This window comes from Pseudophryne corroboree, chromosome 9, assembly GCF_028390025.1.
Source record: "Pseudophryne corroboree isolate aPseCor3 chromosome 9, aPseCor3.hap2, whole genome shotgun sequence".
NCBI classification, from domain to species: Eukaryota; Metazoa; Chordata; class Amphibia; order Anura; family Myobatrachidae; genus Pseudophryne; species Pseudophryne corroboree.
Genome location: NC_086452.1, coordinates 291,241,347 through 291,262,572, shown reverse-complemented (window position 1 = coordinate 291,262,572; position 21,226 = coordinate 291,241,347). Strand labels below are relative to the sequence as shown.

The following is a 21,226-nucleotide window of genomic DNA, read 5'->3' as shown; positions in this document are numbered from 1 at the left end:
CAGATTCCATGGGCTGCTTAGAGAGGGAGGAGGGTGTGGAAGGGAATGTGGGTGCTGGAGTGTTATTTTGGAGGTGTGTGTGTGTGTGTGTGTGTGTGTGTGTGTGAAGTAAAAGTTTTGGGTAGTGATGTATGGTGCTTGCAGAATAGGGTGGGGGTGTGTGGGTGCCTGTATATGTATTGGTGTATGGGTGAGGGTTGGGGGTGGTGACAGGGTGTGCAGTGTGTGATGGAGTTGTGGTTGTGGGTGTTAGGGGGATGGAGTTGGAAGTGTGCATGGGTGGGGTGTGTTGATATGTGGTGGAGGGTGGTGGGGTTATTTTTGTTGGGGGGTAGGGTGTGTGCATGGAAGGTGTGGCCATTAGGTGAAGGTTTTATGTATGTTTGTTTTTTTTGTGTGGGGAGAAGCTGGATGGGTGTTGTTTTTGTGGTGTGTGGTTGACAGGTATTGGGTAATGGTGTTTGTGGGATGTCCTTACGGTGTGTGTGGTGTTTAGGAGAGGGGTGTAGTTGGGTGTGAGTGTAAGAAAGTGTTTTTGCTGTGTGTGTGATTTGCGTATGTAAATGTGCCATACCTTCCAACCTGTAACTGGAGTGAAGAGCGACACTTTTGATATGTGCGGGGGCAGCGTGTGGGGTTGGTCGTGAAAGTGGGCGTGGGCTTGTAATAAGTGGGGTGGCTTTGTGGTGGTGCAGAGATTGCAGATCACGGCCCCGGTTTTTTGTCACAGAGGGAGCATGTTGAGCGCTCTGTGAGCTGCTGGCATGCCCCCTCTCCTCTGTCTCCATGCGCACAGCGTCTATTCAACACTGCTGTGTTAGGCAGAGCAGTGATTGACAGGTGGCTGCCAAGGTCCCAGCCCCCACAACGCGGAACACTGGTGTCCACGGGTGGGACAGCAGGACAGACCCTAAAAAAGGGGACTGTCCAGCGGAAATTGGGACAGTTGGGAGGTATGTGTGGTGTGATGGTGATAGGGGCAGGTGTGAAAGTGGGGTGGGTGATGGGGGTGTAAATATGGTGAAAGTGTAATGTGTATTTCTCTTACGTCCTAGAGGATGCTGGGGACTCCGTAAAGACCATGGGGTATAGACGGCTCCGCAGGAGATAGGGCACCTAAAAAGAACTTGACTATGGGTGTGCACTGGCTCCTCCCTCTATGCCCCTCCTCCAGACCTCAGTTAGATCTTGTGCCCAGAGGAGAATGGGTGCACTGCAGAGAGCTCTCCAGAGTTTTCTGTCGAAGAAGAATTTTGTTAGGTTTTTTATTTTCAGTTGGCAACAGGCTCCCTGCATCGTGGGAGCGAGGAGAGAGAAGCAGAGCTGGCTTGTCAAGTTGGGCACTGCTTCTAAGGCTACTGGACACCATTAGCTCCAGAGGGAGTCGGAACACGGGTCTCACCTGGGGTTCGTCCCGGCGCCGCGCCGCCGTCCTCCTCACAGATGCCGAAGATAGAAGCCGGATGAGAAGACAGAAGACATCTTAGGCGGCAGAAGACATCAGATCTTCATGAGGTAAGGCGCGCAGCGGTAAGCTGCGCTCCATTGCTCCCAGTCACACACACACACAGAGCAGCACTGAAGGGTGCAGGGCGCAGGGGGGGGGGCGCCCTGGGCAGCAATAAACCTCACATTTGGGCAAATGCAGATTGATTAGGCTGCGGAGGCAGCAAATCTATGATCCCCCGCCATTTTTATTGAAAAATCACTGGGACCGAAGCCCGCCGTCGGGTGGGCGGGGCTTGATCCTCAGCACTAACCAGCGCCATTTTCTCCACAGAAGCTGCATGAGGAAAACGCTGGCTCCCTGGTCTCTCCCCTGCTGAACTTCACAGGCTGGAAAAAAGAGGAGGGGGGCACATTAGCGGCGCAGTGAGTGGGAATTGGCATATTATATATAGAAAAGCGCTATCTGGTCATATTTTTTTCCAGTGTTTTTAAGCGCTGGTGTGTGCTGGCATACTCTCTCTCTGTCTCTCCTAAGGGCCTGGTTGGGGTTTTGTCCCCTTACAGGTTAATCCCTGTGTGTGTGGGGTGTCGGTACGTGTGTGTCGACATGTCTGAGGCGGAAGGCTTCTCCAAGGAGGAGGTGGAGCAAATGAGTGGTGTGTCCCCGTCGGTTGTGCTACTCCGGATTGGATGGACATGTGGCATATGTTGAATGCAAGTGTGGCATCTTTACATAAAAGGCTTGATAAGGCTGATATGGTTTGGGATGAATGAGAGCGCAAATGCAATTAATAAAATTGTATATACTTTAATAAATGCACATCATATAATAAACAGATTATAAAAACAAATTTATTCTAAAAAGTCATTCTAAGAAGTATTGGTGCTTGACACACCCCCAGAGGATTCCACAGAGTGTAAATGATCCGGTAATTGCCTGTAAATCAATTGCTGTCTCTTGTATTGGTAGCTTTTTCCACTATGTTTGGCTAAAGTTCCACAGAGTAATATATGATGTTTTTAGAAGTAATATCTGATGCTCACCGCTGCTGGAGTTCAATAGCAATAAACTTCCCAATATCTGGTACAGCGGGGGGAGGAAGAGCATACACCTCTCTGGATCCAAATGCCGTGTGAAGAGAGGGAGAGCGGCTGTCAGCAGCACCGCTCGCAATGTCCCTGTCAGCCCGTACTCCGAGCTCCGCAAACGGGGACGAGCTGGTGAGATGTTTCTCAGGGTACACGCAGGAAGGAGCGCGCTGTAGACTGGCAGTGGAACAGTGGAGACAGAACCCGGAACAATAGTGTGGTCCTCACAGGGGTAGCCTTTACGCGTTTCTCTGCTGTCACAGTGTAGCGGTTTCCTCAGAAGGTATAATTAGGTGTCAAGCTGGTCTGATATTTATTGTGCAATTGGCCAATCCACAGAGACCATTTAGCAGCAAACAGGTGTACACAATAATCTAAAACAAGTGTTCAGTATAGTAGAGTTTAACTTTAACTACATTTTTAAAAATATTATTATGAAACATCAACAGTATTTATTTATACAAGCTATCAGGTTTTTTGAAAAGTTTTGTTACAAAGAATTGATGTTTTATTTGATATAAGAAGGCATCACTGCAAATTATGTTTATAGTAATATACTTCAACTAATAGGAAACATCCAATATAGATACCAAAAGGTCAGTGGCGCAGCAGGCTAATGCAGGAGTCACGTATACTACCGGACCCAAGTTCGATTCCCATCCAAAACCAGATCACATCACTAATATACATTTTTTCCTCCCTCTCTCCTTCTTTATATAGCTTTTAATTTAGTACTCAAATTATATATTAACCCTAACGGTCTTATATATTATTTTCAAAAATACCTATATTTCTCTAACGTCCTAAGTGGATGCTGGGGACTCCGTCAGGACCATGGGGATTAGCGGCTCCGCAGGAGACAGGGCACAAAAATAAAGCTTTAGGATTAGGTGGTGTGTACTGGCTCCTCCCCCTATGACCCTCCTCCAAGCCTCAGTTAGGTTTTTGTGCCCGTCCGAGCAGGGTGCAATCTAGGTGGCTCTCCTAAAGAGCTGCTTAGAAAAAGTTTTTAAGGTTTTTTATTTTCAGTGAGTCCTGCTGGCAACAGGCTCACTGCATCGAGGGACTTAGGGGAGAGAATTTCAACTCACCTGCGTGCAGGATGGATTGGATTCTTAGGCTACTGGACACCATTAGCTCCAGAGGGAGTCGGAACACAGGTCTCACCCTGGGGTTCGTCCCGGAGCCGCGCCGCCGACCCCCCTTACAGATGCTGAAGATTGAAGGTCCGGAAACAGGCGGCAGAAGGCTCTTCAGTCTTCATGAAGGTAGCGCACAGCACTGCAGCTGTGCGCCATTGTTGTCACACACTTCACACCAAGCGGTCACGGAGGGTGCAGGGCGCTGCTGGGGGCGCCCTGGGCAGCAATATTTAATACCTTTATGGCAAAAGAATACATCACATATAGCCATTGAGGCTATATGTATGTATTTAACCCATGCCAGATATCTAAAACTCCGGGAGAAAAGCCCGCCGAAATCACATTTTTCTAAAGAACATACTCATATACACTTATATATAAGAAGGAGAGAGGAGAACCTTGTGCTCTATGGGCGGTACATAGATGATTTATTCTTTATTTGGGATGGGGATCACTTTTCAGCTTCACAGTTTGTCACCTATCTCAATCATAACACCTTTGGTTTAAAATTTACGAGCACCATTCACGCTAGTTACATTACTTTCCTGGATATTGCCCTAGAAGTAGAAAAAGATAGAATTGTGACCTCCACACATAAGAAAGAAGTGGACTCTAATAATTATTTAAATTATTCTAGTTGTCACTATAGGCCTTGGTTGGATAATATACCAAAAAGTCAATACTTTAGACTAAGGAGGAATTGCTCTGAATATGAGAAATTTGAATTACAAGCTAAAGATCTTACTAATGCTCTATCAGAACAAGGATATCCAGTAAATCAACTTAACTCTGCACTTGAAGAAGCTAGCTCTAAAGAAAGAGAAACACTGTTGTTGGGTAAAACAATTATGGATAAACATGAATCTATGATGGAAGGATTTGATCATGAATTGATCTTTGTGTCTAAATATAATTCTTGCTCTAAAGATATTAAGAGAATTATTAAGAAGAATTACGGACTCCTAAAAACAGATAGGGTTCTATCCACATGCCTGAAGGAAGAACCTAAAATAGTCTATAGAAAAAAACGAAATCTGCAAAGTTTCTTAGCCCCCAGTCATTTTAAAACTGAGAAGAAAACGGAAAATACTGCTATAACTTGGCTAGGTAAGATATCGAACATCAAGGGATGCTATAAATGCGGTAGGATAGGTTGCATTACTTGTAACTTTATAATTAATAAAAGCACCACATTTAATTCTACTGCATTAGGAACTACTTTTCATATTAATCATCACATCAATTGTAACTCCACATATGTTGTATATTTGATAACATGCCAATGTGGAGTACAATATGTAGGAAGGACAACTCGTTCCTTGAATACAAGATTCCTGGAACATAGGCGGAATGTCTTGAAAGGGCTATGCACACATAGCCTATCCCGCCATGTACAAACAAAACATAAGGGTAATATTAGTGTACTACAGGTGCAAGGAATCGAACACATTGGGAACACGACCAGAGGCGGAGATCGCTTCAACCTTCTGTGTAAAAGAGAGGCTTATTGGATCTTCTCTTTAGGTTCATTGTTCCCCGCAGGATTAAATGAGTCAGTTGAACTAAATAGCCTCTAATGTCTCTTTAATATAAGATAGCCCACTGGAGAATGTGATTTATGATTTGTGTGCCCATCTCCCAGTGTGCCTATAACTACCTTAAGGAGCCATATTAGCCATATTGATTCTAGGAAGATCTTTGCTATATATTCTTTACATTCTATATTGGTTATTTGGATAAGAATCTATCTATAGCTACGAACTGATCATTGGTATATGTGTATATATATGTACTTATGAGAAAATAGAATTATAATTATTCGTGAAACACAAAAATTGATAAACCGGTGGGCTGGATCAAAAACTATGATTGAATCAGTTTGAAGATATTATTAAGTTAAGCTCCGATAAATGGACTCTCTTTTTTATGATTATGTATTCTTTTGGGATGACTAAATATATATGTGTATATATATATATATATATATATATATATATATATTTTTTTTTTTTTCCCCCCTCTCTCCTTCTTATATATAAGTGTATATGATTATGTTCTTTAGAAAAATGTGATCAGAGATAATTGACCTGACTATATACTAATAACATATAGGTATTTTTGAAAATAATATATAAGACGGTTAGGGTTAATATATAATTTGAGTACTAAATTAAAAGCTGTATAAAGAAGGAGAGAGGGAGGAAAAAATGTATATTAGTGATGTGATCTGGTTTTGGATGGGAATCGAACTTGGGTCCGGTAGTATACGTGACTCCTGCATTAGCCTGCTGCGCCACTGACCTTTTGGTATCTATATTGGATGTTTCCTATTAGTTGAAGTATATTACTATAAACATGAATTGCGGTGATGCCTTCTTATATCAAATAAAACATCAATTCTTTTGTAACAAAACTTTTCAAAAAACCTGATAGCTTGTATAAATAAATACTGTTGATGTTTCATAATAATATTTTTAAAAATGTAGTTAAAGTAAAACTCTACTATACTGAACACTTGTTTTAGATTATTGTGTACACCTGTTTGCTGCTAAATGGTTTCTGTGGATTGGCCAATTGCACAATAAATATCAGACCAGCTTGACACCTAATTATACCTTCTGAGGAAACCGCTACACTGTGACAGCGGAGAAACGCGTAAAGGCTACCCCTGTGAGGACCACACTATTGTTCCGGGTTCTGTCTCCACTGTTCCACTGCCAGTCTACAGCCGTGCTCCTTCCTGCGTGTACCCTGAGAAACATCTCACCAGCTCATCCCCGTTTGCGGAGCTCGGAGTACGGGCTGACAGGGACATTGCGAGCGGTGCTGCTGACAGCCGCTCTCCCTCTCTTCACACGGCATTTGGATCCAGAGAGGTGTATGCTCTTCCTCCCCCCGCTGTACCAGATATTGGGAAGTTTATTGCTATTGAACTCCAGCAGCGGTGAGCACCAGATATTACTTCTAAAAACATCATATATTACTCTGTGGAACTTTAGCCAAACATAGTGGAAAAAGCTACCAATACATGAGACAGCAATTGATTTACAGGCAATTACCGGATCATTTACACTCTGTGGAATCCTCTGGGGGTGTGTCAAGCACCAATACTTCTTAGAATGACTTTTTAGAATAATTTTGTTTTTATAATCTGTTTATTATATGATGTGCATTTATTAAATTATATACAATTTTATTAATTGCATTTGCGCTCTCATTCATCCCAAACCATATTGTCTTTAATTAGGTGATAATCCAAATCACCTGTTGGGAGCAGCAATTACAATTATTTATTTTTAAGTGTTCAGTCTATATTTGAAGGAAGCTTGCGCCTAATAACGAGTGTTATTGTTTTTTACTTGATAAGGCTGAATTAGGGGGGACATCAGGGGGTCAATCCTCGGATTGGACCGACACACAGGGGCCGTCGGGGTCTCAAAAGCGTCCCTTAACACGACACTACTACCGACACGGATTCTGACTCCAGTGTCGACTACGACGAAGTAAAATTGCACCCTAGGGTGACAAACCATTCAGTGTATGATTGTGGCAATAAGTGATGTGTTGCATATTGAGGATGAACCCTCGGTCCCCGACACAAGGGTACACATGTTTAAGGAAAAGAAACAGATTATTAACTTTCCCACATCTCATGAATTGAATGATTTCTTTGGAAAAGCTTGGGAGACTCCGGATAAGAGACCGCAGATCCCCAAAAGAATTTATATGGCATACCCCTTCCCTAAGCAGGACAGGGAGATTTGGGAATCACCCCCCACTGTGGACAAGGCCCTGACGCGCTTGTCTAAGAAAGTGGCGCTACCGTCTCCTGACACAGCGGCCCTTAAGGACCCTGCAGATCGCAGGCAAGAAACTACCTTAAAGTGTATTTATTCTCATACTATTTATTTATTTATATAAGTGTATTTATTCTCATACTATTTATTTATTTATTCTGTGCTAAGACCGACAATTGCGTCGGCATGGGTGTGTAGCGCAATTGCAGCTTGGACAGATGAGCTGACAGATCAATTTGATAATATGGATAAGAATACTATATTCTTAACTTTAGCCCATATAAAAGACGCAGTCTTATTTATGAGGGATGCTCAAAGGGACATTGGCTTGCTAGCTTCTAGGGCCAATGCCATGTCTATCTCAGCGAGAAGATCCTTATGGACTCGCCAATGGACGGGTGATGCGGATTCCAAAAAACATATGAAAGTACTACCCTATAAGGGTGATGTATTGTTTGGGGATGGGCTGACGGACCTGGTTTCCACAGCTACAGCAGGTAAATCAAATTTTTTACCATATATTCCCCAACAGCAAAATAAAGTAACACCCTATCAGATGCAGTCCTTTTGGTCGCACAAGTCCAGAAGAGGTCGGGGATCCTCTTTCCAGGGCAGAGGCAAAAGAGCACCTGCTTCGGCAGGTGCCCAGGAACAAAAGTCCTCCCCGGCTGCTCCAAAACCCACAGCATGACGCTGGGGCTCCCCTGAGGGAGTCCGCACCGGTGGGGGCACGTCTTCGACTTTTCAGTCAGGCCTGGGTCAGTTCAGACCTGAATCCCTGGGTGTTGGAAATAGTTTCCCAGGGTTACAAATTGGAATTCGAGGAGGTGCCCCCGCGTCGATTTTTCAAATCGGCCCTACCAGCTTCCACATCGGAAAGGGATGTAGTGTTAGCTGCAATTCAAACGCTGTGTATACAGCAAGAGATAATCAAGGTTCCCCTGCACCACCAGGGAAGAGGTTACTACTCAACCCTATTTGTGGTCCCGAAACCGGACGGTTCGGTCAGACCTATTTTGAATCTGAAATCCCTAAACCTGTACATAAAAAGATTCAAATTCAAAATAGACAGAGCGATAATAGCCAACATGGAGGAGGGGGAGTTTATGGTGTCTCTGGACATAAAGGATGCGTACCTTCATGTCCCCATATATGCCCCCCATCAGGAATACCTGAGATTCGCTGTACAGGATTGTCATTACCAATTTCAGACGTTGCCGTTTGAACTTTTCACGGCCCCGAGGATTTTCACCAAGATAATGGCGGAAATGATGGTGGTCCTGCGCAAGCATGGAGTCACAATTATCCCATACTTGGACGATCTCCTGATAAAAGCGAGATCAAGGGAGAAATTGCTGAGCAGTGTGGCGCTCTCTCTGAGAGTGCTCCAGCAACACGGTTGGATTCTAAATCTACCAAAGTCACAGTTGAGTCCGACAACTCGACTACCGTTCCTAGGTATGATACTGGATACGGAACAAATGAAGGTCTTCCTCCCAATAGAGAAAGCCCAGGACATCCAGAATATGGTCAGAGACCTGCTAAAACCGAAAAGGGTGTCCGTTCACCAATACACTCGAGTTCTGGGAAAAATGGTGGCGGCCTACGAGGCCATTCCCTTCGGAAGGTTCCATGCAAGGACTTTTCAATGGGACCTTCTGGACAAGTGGTCCGGGTCCCATCTGCACTTGCATCGGAAAATAACTCTGTCCCCAGGGGCCAGAGTTTCTCTCCTGTGGTGGTTGCAAAGTGCTCACCTGCTGGAGGGTCGCAGGTTCGGAATTCAGGATTGGATCCTGGTTACCACGGACGCGAGCCTCCGAGGATGGGGAGCGGTCACACAAGGAAAAAAATTTCAGGGTCTTTGGTCAGACCAGGAGTCCTGTCTACACATCAATGTGTTGGAACTCGGGGCCATTTACAACGGCCTTCGACAAGCGGAGAGTCTTCTTCGAAACCTACCGGTTCTGATTCAATCAGACAATGTCACAGCAGTGGCTCATGTGAACCGCCAAGGTGGGACAAGAAGCAGAGTCGCGATGGCGGAGGCCACAAGGATTCTTCGCTGGGCGGAAAATCATGTAAGCGCTCTGTCGGCTGTCTTCATTCCGGGAGTGGATAACTGGGAAGCAGACTTCCTCAGCAGACACGATCTCCATCCAGGAGAGTGGGGTCTTCATCAAGAAGTCTTTGCAGACATAACACGTCTTTGGGGAACTCCTCAAATAGACATGATGGCGTCACGCCTCAACAAAAATCTTCGGAGGTACTGTGCCAGGTCTCGGGACCCTCAGGCAGTGGCAGTAGATGCTCTGATAACACCGTGGCTGTTCAAATCGGTCTACGTGTTTCCTCCTCTTCCTCTCATCACAAAAGTGTTGAGGATAATAAGGCATAGAAACGTACAGACAATACTCGTTGTCCCAGACTGGCCTCGAAGGGCCTGGTACTCAGATCTACAAGAGATGCTCACAGGAGATCCCTGGCCTCTTCCTCTGAGGGAAGACCTGTTGTAACAGTGGCCCTGTGTATTTCAAGACTTACTGCGGTTACGTTTGACGGCATGGCGGTTGAACGCCGAATCCTAGCGAAAAAGGGGATTCCGGAAGAGGTCATCCCTACTTTAATAAAGGCTAGGAAGGAGGTGACTGTTAAACATTATCACCGTATCTGGCGAAAGTATGTGTCTTGGTGTGAGACCAAGAATGCACCTACGGAAGATTTTCATCTGGGTCGTTTTCTCCACTTCCTACAGACAGGAGTGGATAAGGGCCTGAAATTAGGCTTTGTTAAGGTGCAGATTTCGGCCCTCTCGATTTTCTTTCAGAAGGAATTGGCCTCTCTTCCAGAAGTCCAGACGTTTGTAAAGGGAGTGCTGCATATCCAGCCCCCTTTTGTGTCTCCAGTGGCACCATGGGACCTGAACGTGGTGTTGCAGTTCCTAAAATCACACTGGTTTGAACCGCTTAACAAGGTTGAGTTGAAATTTCTTACCTGGAAGGTGGTCATGCTGTTGGCCTTGGCATCAGCAAGGCGAGTGTCTGAATTGGCGGCTTTGTCACACAAGAGCCCCTACTTGATTTTTCATGTGGATCGAGCTGAATTGAGGACACGTCCGCAATTTTTGCCTAAAGTGGTTTCTTCGTTCCATATGAATCAACCTATTGTGGTGCCTGTGGCTACAAGTGAACTGGAGGATTCCAGATCCCTGGATGTAGTCAGGGCCTTAAAGATTTATGTAGCCAGAACGGCTAAAATTAGGAAAACAGAGGCTCTGTTTGTCCTGTATGCTGCTAATAAGATTGGCGCACCTGCTTCGAAGCAGACTATTGCTCGCTGGATCTGTAATACGTTTCAGCAGGCTCATTCTACGGCTGGATTGCCGGTACCAAATTCGGTTAAAGCCCATTCCACTAGGAAGGTGGGCTCTTCTTGGGCGGCTGCCCGAGGCGTCTCGGCATTACAGCTTTGCCGAGCGGCGACTGGGTCGGGGTCAAACACTTTTGCTAAATTCTACAAGTTTGATACCCTGGCTGATGAGGACCTAGCGTTTGCTCAGTCGGTGCTGCAGAGTCATACGCACTCTCCCGCCCGATTGGATACTGTGGTATAAACCCCATGGTCCTTACAGAGTCCCCAGCATCCTCTAGGACGTAAGAGAAAATAAGATTTTAAACCTACCGGTAAATCTATTTCTCCTAGTCCGTAGAGGATGCTGGGCGCCCGTCCCAGTGCGGAAACTCTGCAAGACTTTTATATAGTTGTTGCTTACATAAGGGTTATGTTACAGTTGGAATAGGTCTTGGACCGTTACTGTCGTTTGTTCATACTGTTAACTGGTTATGTATGTTCCAGGTTACATGGTATGATTGGTGTGGGCTGGTATGAATCTTGCCCTTGGATTGCTAAATCCTGCCTTGTATTGTCCATCTCCTCTGGGCACAGTTCTCTAACTGAGGTCTGGAGGAGGGGCATAGAGGGAGGAGCCAGTGCACACCCATAGTCAAAGTTCTTTTTAGGTGCCCTATCTCCTGCGGAGCCCGTCTATACCCCATGGTCCTTACGGAGTCCCCAGCATCCTCTACGGACTAGGAGAAATAGAGTTACCGGTAGGTTTAAAATCTTTTTTTTTTTTTTTGGGGGGGGGGCTAGGGTACTGTTGGTAGCAGTGTGCGAGTGTGATATATGTGGCTTAAGAGGCAGTAGCAGCAGCTGTGGGCTGCGGCCCCCCCGTTGTCCCCCCCCCCCCCCCCCTCCTCCCCCACCCTGAAATGAGTGGGCTGTGAGGGGAGCTGTGTGCAAAAGGGAGGCATGCTCACGGATGTCAATAGAGGGATGGGTGTTGGGGGGTGGGATGGCTGACATGTTGGTGGGGTGGCATCTATGAATGTGTGGCTTATGAGTTGATGCCTGGGGGGGGCGGTGTATGGTGCTGGGAGGGGAGGGTTTTTGTGTATGTGCGGGGGGGTTAGGAGTGGCGAGAGGCCTGCCGCCGGCAGACAGACAGGCGGGGGTGAGGGAGGGGGCTGTGGTAGAGTCGTTTGCGGCGGTGTGGTGAGGGGACTGGCGGAACAGTGTGGCGGGGTTGGGAGACTGTGTGGGGGTTGTGGGGAGAGGGGGTTGTTATCGGCGGTGTAGTGAGGGGGGCTGATGGAACACTGTGTGCCGGGGTAGGGAGACAGTTTGAGCTGGGGTTGTGGGGAGGGCGAGTGCGCTGTGTGTGGGCGTGCCGTGGATGGGGTACTGCGGGACCATGTACCCGCGGGGCGTCTGCAATGTGTCAGATGGTGGAGGGGGGGATGTATCGGCGGTGTGGTGAGGGGGGCTGGCGGAACAGTGTGTGGCTGGGTCGGGAGACAGTCTGAGCTGGGGTTTTGGGGAGGGCGGGTGCGCTCTGTGCGGCCGTAGTGTGGATGGGGTGCTGCGGGACTATGCGCCCGTGGAACGGCTGCAATGTGTCAGATGGTGCAGGGGTTGTGCGGGGGGGAGTTATCGGTGGTGTGGTGAGGGGGGCTGGCGGAACACTGTGTGCCGGGGTTGGGAGACTGACTGTGCTGGGGTTGTGGGAAGGGGGGGGGGGGTTTGTTATCGGCGGTGTGGCGAGGGGGGCTGGCGGAAGACTGTGTGCCGGGGTAGGGAGACAGTTTGAGCTGGGGTTGTAGGGAGGGGGAGTGCGTTCTGCGTGGGGTGGATGGGGTGCTGCGGGACTATGTGGCCGTGGTGCGCCTGCAATGTGTCAGATGGTGGAGAAGGGGGGTGAGTTATCGGCTGTGTGGTGAGGTGGAGTTGGGGAAGAGTATGTGGCGGGGTTGGGAGACAGTCTTAGCTGGGGTTGTGGAGGAACTCTGTGCGGCCGTAGTGTGGACGGCGTGCTGCGGGACTATGTGCCTGCGTTACGCCTGCAATGTGTCATATGGTGCAGGGGTAGTGGGTGGGGGCTGGCGTAACGGTGTGTGGCAGGGTCGGGAGACAGTTTGAGCTGGGGTTGTGTGGAGGGGGGGTTGGCTCTGTGCGGCTGTGCTGTGGATGGCGTGCTGCGGGACTATGTTCCAGGGGCGCGCCTGCAGTGTGTCAGATGGTGCAGGGGTTGTGGGGGGTAATTATCAGCGGTGTGGTGAGGGGGTCCGGCAGGACACTGTGTGCCTGGACGGGAGTCGGTATGTGGTGGGCTTGTGGGCAGGGTGGGCTCTGTGCGGCCATGCTGCGGAACGATGTGTCCGATGTTGCGGGTAGGGATTTATCTGCGGTGTGGGGAGGGGGGCCGGCGAGACACAGTGTGCAGGGATGGGAGACAGCTTGTGGGGAGGGTGGGCTGTGTGCTGTGGACTCAGTGCGGCCGTGCTGTGTACTCTGTGCGTGCGTGCTGCGCCGCGCCTGTAGTGTGTCCGATGGTGCGGGGGAAAATACTTATCTGCAGTGTGGGGAGGGGGGCCGGCGAGACACAGTGTGCAGGGACGGGAGATAGCTTGTGGGGAGGGTGGGCTGTGTGCGGCCGTGCTGTGAACTCTGCGGCCGTGCTGCGGGACTATGTGCCCGCGGCGCGCCTGCAAAGTGACAGATTGTGCAGGGGCTGTGGGGGGGAGAGAGTGAGCGGCGTTGTGGGCTGCGGGTGTCCCGTGGTGGGGAAGGTGGTGGTGTTTGTACATATAGGGGAGGGGTGGTGTGCTGTGTGGCCGTGGTGCGTACCCCTGGCAAGGCAGGATGTGAGTGTTGTTGGGCTTGTGCGGCGGGTGGGTTCGGTGCACTGGGGTTAGGCTGGGCAGTGTGTGGTGGATGAGTTCTGCATGTGTCGGTGTGAAGGGGGGTTGTGTGCTGTGAGTGGCTGCATGTGGGAGCTGGTGGAGGGGGGAATGGAGGGGTGCATGCATACCTGCCACTGTGCTGCGTCCGTCCCCTGGTGGCTGCAGGCTGGGGATGGTGGTGGGATTATGTGGCCGGCGCTGCTGCTCGGTTCTGCTAGTGGTGTGCTGAGACAGGGCAGGAGCTGCTAACTCCTCCCAGCGTTAGAGGGCCAGGCACAGACTTACAAGGCAAATATATAGGAGATAATCCTCAACTGCCCAGATCCCGCAGTTTTTTGGCCACCTGGAACTTATCTCTATGTTGTTTACTGGTGTAGATATGCTTAGTTACCCTGTACGTGTCCTATATTGTCTTCAACTGTAAGTCACTGTTTTCCTGTTTTGATTATGTGCATATGTACTCTGTAATTGGGCGCTGCGGAACCCTTGTGGCGCCATATAAATAAAGGATATTAATAATAATAAAATATACACACACACACACACACACACACACACACACACACACACACACACACACACACGTACACGTGTGTTCCATTAAGATACTATGGGGTATATGCAATTGCGGTTGAATACCGGGTGGAATTCGACCGTTTTTAAATTCGACACAATTCGACCATCGAATTCCGGCAGGTGGGTGCCGGAATTCGCCATATTCAATAAAAAACGAATTCCACAGTCCCGCTGTCGAAAAACGGCCGATTTGACGGATTTTGATCCGATTTTTAAAAATGGTCAAAAAACGGTAAAAATCACGAAAAAAAATTGCATGGGGTCCCCCCTCCTAAGCATAACCAGCCTCGGGCTCTTTGAGCCGGTCCTGGTTGCCAAAATACAGGGAAAAAAATGACAGGGGATCCCCCGTATTTTAACAACCAGCACCGGGCTCTGCGCCTGGTCCTGGTGCAAAAAATACGGGGGACAAAAAGAGTAGGGGTCCCCCGTATTTTTTGGACCAGCACCGGGCTCCACTAGCTGGACAGATAATGCCACAGCCGGGGGTCACTTTTATACAGCGCCCTGCGGCCGTGGCATTAAATATCCAACTAGTCACCCCTGGCCGGGGTACCCTGGAGGAGTGGGGACCCCTTCAATCAAGGGGTCCCCCCCCCCGCCACCGAAGGGCCAGGGGTGAAGCCTGAGGCTGTCCCCTCCATCCAAGGGCTGCGGATGGGGGGCTGATAGCCTTGAGTAAAATGTAAGAATATTGTTTTTTGCAGAAGAACTACAAGTCCCAGCAAAGCCTCCCCCGCAAGCCGGTACTTAGAGAACCACAACCAGGACCGGCTCAAAGAGCCTGAGGCTGGTTATGCTTAGGAGGAGCCCATGCTATTTTTTTTCGGGATTTTTACCGTTTTTTGACCACGCATTTTTTTTTCTGAATTTTACCCCATTCCATAAAAAAAAATATATATATTTTTTTTTAAAATATATAAATAATTCTTGTGCCTCCTAAATAGACAAACCAAGTACCTAATCCCTTCTAATATAAATAGATATGCTATTACCAATAAAAGAAACACAAAAAAAAAACATGTTTTTAAATTTTTTTATTAGATTCCGCTAGCAAAGTGTGGCGGATTGAAAATGACGACTTTACTGTCTAAAAGCATTGTTGTCGAATTTACAATCTTCAATTGAATATACTTTTGTCGAATTGCCGCATTTGTACCATTGCAGAAATGTCGAATTTAACAAATGTCGAATTTGGAAAGTCCGTTTTTTTGACGAAAAGTACTGAATTGCATTGTCGAATTTTTTTTGGGGGCGAAAATGTCCCGTTTTTCGACATTTTTGGAAATTCGACCGCAATTGCATCTACCCCTATGTTTATATATATATATATATATATATATATATATATGTGTGTGTGTGTATATGTGCGGTCTCTCATATGTAGGGAAGACAAAACGCAAGTTGAAAATTAGAATCCAGGAACATCTAAGAAATGTTAAAAATAAAATGATGTCGCACAGTCTACCCCGGCATTTTGCTGGAGTGCACAAATCAGAAGTGACTGGTTTGACCTTTACAGTATTAGAACATATCAAAATTGATAAACGAGGAGGGGACAGAGACCTATTAGCGAAAAAAGAATCTTATGGATTCTATACATTGAATACCCTATATCCGATAGGTCTCAATGAAAGTATTGACATTGTCTCCTTCTTAGGCCGCTAGAAGATTAATACACCATCATCCGCATTTCTCAATATAGTATAGGAGGTCCTGTTTTCATACTAATTTAGAACATATATTTGAAATTATCCCAATAATGCTTTTGGTCAGTGTCATCTCATCATTGTTAGTAATGTGGAATACTTCTCATTGGTAGTAACGAGGAACAACTTTTTGAAAATGTGACTTTATGTTGGTTAAATTATATATCACCCCATTAGGGTTATGCAGATTTATGTGTGAATTTACTGTTGAATTAAGTGATTCCTTTTGCTGTACAATATATCATTGTCAGGTCTACGTAATATCCTTGACTCCATGTCTGTATAGAATATATGCCATCCTACCACTGTTTAAAACTCTGCCATCTTATTATTGCTATAAGGGGATATATGTGTTATTTTATTGTTGCCAAAAGCGATTAAAAATTCTATAGAGAGGTGATTTCCTATTACCAAATATATGTTATTTCATCATTATACTGCTGTCTATGTATTATCTTATAATTGTGAACTACTATGTAAAGGTATTGAGTAAATAAGGTCTTATTCTCGGTAATTAGAGGGATTTTATTCTATTCCTAGCGATTTGAGGGATCGGGAGTAGGTCCACCTATATTGAGATGTTAATTATGCCCTATGTATAATAATCCCGTATACATTAACTATGCAGTCTTTTAATTTACTTCCGCCCGCAGTGCGCTCCACTCGACCGGTATTGGAGCGCACCGCTGGGTTCAGCGGTACTGCGCTGATCCGGAAATGACTAGGTGCATTCCACCATAGGTACGGGTGGAACGCACAGCGGAATCCGGAAGTGACGCGGTGCGTTCCACCCTCTATGGTTGTAACGCACAGCGAGAGGAGACGCATTACCTTCGAACGGGATACACAAGAATCCCGGGTTCGAAGTGCACCTCTCTGGGCTTAGTAAGTTTTTGTTAAATTAATTCAGTGCCCGGAATAACCCATCCACTGTCTTATTAGGAAGTGGACAACAGGGCGGAAGTCCGTGCGTTCCACCACGTTACAGGTGCGCAGGACGGAAGTCAGATATTTAGGTCATTAAATGAATACTTTAAACCACAATTGGAGGTTTTTCTTTAAGTATAAGTTTATTTCAACCATTATTAACATCTATTTAATGATAAAATCTCAATACTATTGGCTTAGTATACATTTGTTTAACCTTTTTAGATCAACCTTTCAATATGATACAGGAAGTGAGGTAACACCCATATGGGTATAAATAGGCCAGACCCACACTCCAGTTCACTTGACATCCAGGAGAGGAGGCAGACACACATCCAGAATTCTTCATTGTGAGTAGACACCTATGGCCTTTAAATTAACTTAATAGGATTTTTTCCCTATACTGAGAGTGATATGAATTTCTAAACTAATTTCAGTTGGGGATTACCTTTCCCTCTGGATAATCTGTTTGGTGTCACCGATCTGGTTTGTTTTTAAAGTAAGTAGATATATTTATCAGCTGATGTAACTTAGATTATGGTAATTTTGAACATTATTACTTTAAGTGCCATTTAATTTATCTAGATACCTAGTACTCGACTAACCCTGGAGGACACCGTATAACCGGTTATTTTTAGAATTAAATGTGAGTATGATGATACACCACAATAGAGGCAAAATTAGGAACCGAACCAATCTCTGTATATAGCTGTATTATACATATTTTATAGAAACATCTACTATGAGTCACAAATAAGGAATATCTGATAAGAAGATTCCCTAAAATTGCATTTATGTAAGTGACTAATAAATTATATAGCTGTTTAAGATTTAAATTAGTCCATCTAACCTAATAAGTGTAATCTTTCCATCAGAAACGTCTACCACACAATACCCCTATCTACAGTGAGAGTATCTTGTGGGGATTTCTTTAAAGTATCCTCACAGTAAGTAGTTATTTTTATTAATTACACCAATAGAATTGGGAAGCACTTAGTTAATAATTAGACAGAAGAGAATATCCTTCTTTCCTCTATCTCTTTCCCTCAATGTTGTATGGAATGTAAGAGAATATATTTCCTCCATTTATCACCTAAGATGAGTTTTCTTCTTTTTTTTTCAGATTCTAACTGTCCCTTAAAAATTTTACTCAATCTGTTTAAAAGAATTGTTAAAAGGAAATGTGATACCAACTGATGTACCCTTTTTGCTCTTTTTGTTCTTTCTCCTTTTCCTCCATCTACACCACCAGCTACGACCTGTACCCCTGATGAAGTCCATAGCGAACGAAACGCGTTGGGTTCTATGAAAAAATCTTTTAGAAAGGACCATGTTTCTGTATAAATGTGTATTGTACTGATGAAACATTATACTACTGTACCATAATTTTAATTTTGGTTTTATTAAAATTTTTGTCCTTCGGGTCACGCTGGTTTGATTTTCATTTAAAATTACAGTATAATTGTGCGCCCTCTGAAAATTGTACCTTCAACCTATGTTCATCTCCCACTAGCAGGGAGATCTTTCACGAGGTGCTGCCTTAATTTTAATACAGCGCGATTAAAGGGTATTGTTGTTTTATCTATATATATATATATATATATATATATATATATATATATATATATATATATATATATATATATATATATAATAATGTGTTAGAGATGTGCGGCGGGCACTTTTCGGGTTTTGGTTCTAATTCCATTTTTGTGTTTTGGTTTTGCCAAAACCACCCTTTCGTGTTTTGGTTTTGTATCTGGATGATTTTTGGGAAAACCCCCCCATAAAAACAGTTAAAATCACAGAATTTGGGGGTATTTTTGCTCCTACAGTATGATTACCCTAAATAACAATCATTTCCAGTCTATTCTGAACACCTCACACCTCACAATATTGTTTTTAGGTCTAAAAGTTGCACCGAGGTGGCTGTATGACTAAGCTAAGCGACACAAGTGCCCCATTACCCCATTTGGTTGCACCTGTCCTCACTTATTTCTTATATGTGCGTTCCACAGTTGTTTACTTTCTATATTTGAGTAAGTCTATTTACATTAGACACAGTTCTGGCACTATCCGGAAGTGACGTCAGCGCTCCAGTGCGTGGAACGCAAACACGGCACCCAGCGGCGGGTGCGCTGAAGCACACTTTTCTGTGTTCATCGGCGCGCAATACACGCTACTATGCCCATAGATGCCACTATTGATTTAACAGTTATGCCGTCTATATATAATAATCGTTTAGCTGCGCTATACACACCGGCCGGATACTTCTGGGACCGGAAGTGAGGTGTGCTCTCCAGGGTTTGGAGCGCACCGGCTGGCCAGGGCGGGCTTGGCGCTTTTTTCTGTACCTAAGGTATATACAGGGGCCTGGGAGGCATGGTCCTCAGTTCCAGTTCCCCGTTGCTGATACCTGTGACTCCATTATTGTGTTGACTTTGCTGTTGCATCTTGAAAAAGGTTCTGGTTTTGTACCGAAACGTCTGTGATACTTGACACATCCTATGGAACTGTGAGATAAACTATTTTATTTTGTCTATTAATTGCTTTGACATTATTGTGACTAGTCTGGAGAGTGCTATCATTTCCACTGCTGTGGGAAACACTGTACTGTACTATGGGTTCCACCCTATGGTGGGTAGGTCTCTGATTTGGCACCCCAGCTGCTGTCTTGGATGGGTGAGAGTGTGGGAATATATATATATATATATATATATAATGTGTATATGTGTGTGTGTGTGTATATGTATGTATGTGTATATATATATATATATATATATATATACGCGCACACACAGAGTCAGGTCCATAAATATCTGGACATGGACACAATTCTCATATTTTGGGCTCTATACAGCACCACAATGGATTTGAATTGAAACAAACAAGATATGCTTTAACTGCAGACTTTCCGCTTTAATTTGAGGGTAATTACAACGGTCTCTACATGCGCCTCCCACTTTTTAAGGGACCAAAAGTAATGGGACAAACTAAACAATCCTAAATCGAACTTTCTCTTTTTAATACTTTGTTGCAAATCCTTTGCAGTCAACTACAGCCTGAAGTCTGGAACGCATAGACATCACCAGACGCTGGGTTTCATCCCTGGTGATGCTCTGCCAGGCCTCTACTGCAAATGTCTTCAGTTCCTGCTTGTTCTTGGGGTATTTTCCCTTCAGTTTTATCTTCATCAAGTGAAATGCATGCTCAATTGGATTCAGGTCAGGTGATTGACTTGGCCATTGCATAACATTCCACTTATTTGCCTTAAAACTCTTTGGTTGCTTTCGCAGTATGCTTCAGGTCATTGGCCATCTGCACTGTGAAGCGCCGTCCAATGAGTTCTGAAGCATTTGACTGAATATGAGCTGATATTGTCCGAAACACTTCAGAATTCATCCTGCTGCTTTTGTCAGCAGTAACATTATCAATAAATACAAGGGAACCAGTTCCATTGGCAGCCATACATGCCCACGCCATGAAACTACCACCACCATGCTTCACTGATGAGGTGGTATGTTTTGGGTCATGAGCATTTCCTTTCCTTCTCCATTCTCTTCTCTTCCCATCACTCTGGTACAAGTTGATCTTTGTCTCATCAGTCCGTAGGATGTTGTTCCAGCACCAGCACTGTAAAGGCTTTTTTAGATGTTGTTTGGCAAACTCTAATCTGGTCTTCCTGATTTTGTGGCTCACCAATGGTTTACATCTTGTGGTGAACACTCTATATTCACTCTTGTGAAGTCTTCTCTTAAATGTTGACTTTGACACATATATACCTACCTCCTGGAGAGTGTATTTGATATGGGCAACTGTTGTGAAGGGGTTTTTCTTCACTAGGGATATATTTCTTCTGTCATCCAACACAGTTGTTTTCCATGGTCTTCCGGTATTTTGGTGTTGCTGAGCTCTCTGGTGCGTTCTTTCTTTTTAAGAATGTTCCAAACAGTTGATTTGGCCACACCTAATGTTTTTGCTATCTCTTTGATGGGTTTGTTTTGATTTTTCAGCCTAATGATGGCTTGCTTCACTGATAGTGGCAGCTCTTTGGATCTCATATTGAGAGTCGACAGCAACAGATAACAAATGCAAATGTCACACCTGGAATCTACTCCAGACTTTTTACCTGCTTACTTGATGATGAAATAACGAGGGAATAGTACACTCCTGTCCATGAAATGGCTTTTGAGTCGATTGTCCCATTACTTATAGTCCCTTAAAAAGCGGGAGGCACATATAGAAACCGTTGTAATTCCTACACCGTTCACCTGATTTGGATGTAAATACCTTCA

The 21,226-nt window shown here is 45.3% G+C and overlaps 1 protein-coding gene and 1 long non-coding RNA gene across 6 annotated transcripts in view; both read left to right on the top strand.

Annotated features, from left to right (window-relative positions):
- Window positions 1-21,226, top strand: part of SLC25A17 (solute carrier family 25 member 17) — a 502,099-nt gene that overhangs the window by 56,239 nt on the left and 424,634 nt on the right. The window lies entirely within an intron of this gene.
- On the top strand, window positions 17,369-17,727 carry LOC134956971 (uncharacterized). Its single transcript, XR_010186347.1, has 3 exons — window positions 17,369-17,430; window positions 17,517-17,577; window positions 17,663-17,727. It is a non-coding gene; the product is annotated as an uncharacterized LOC134956971 (long non-coding RNA).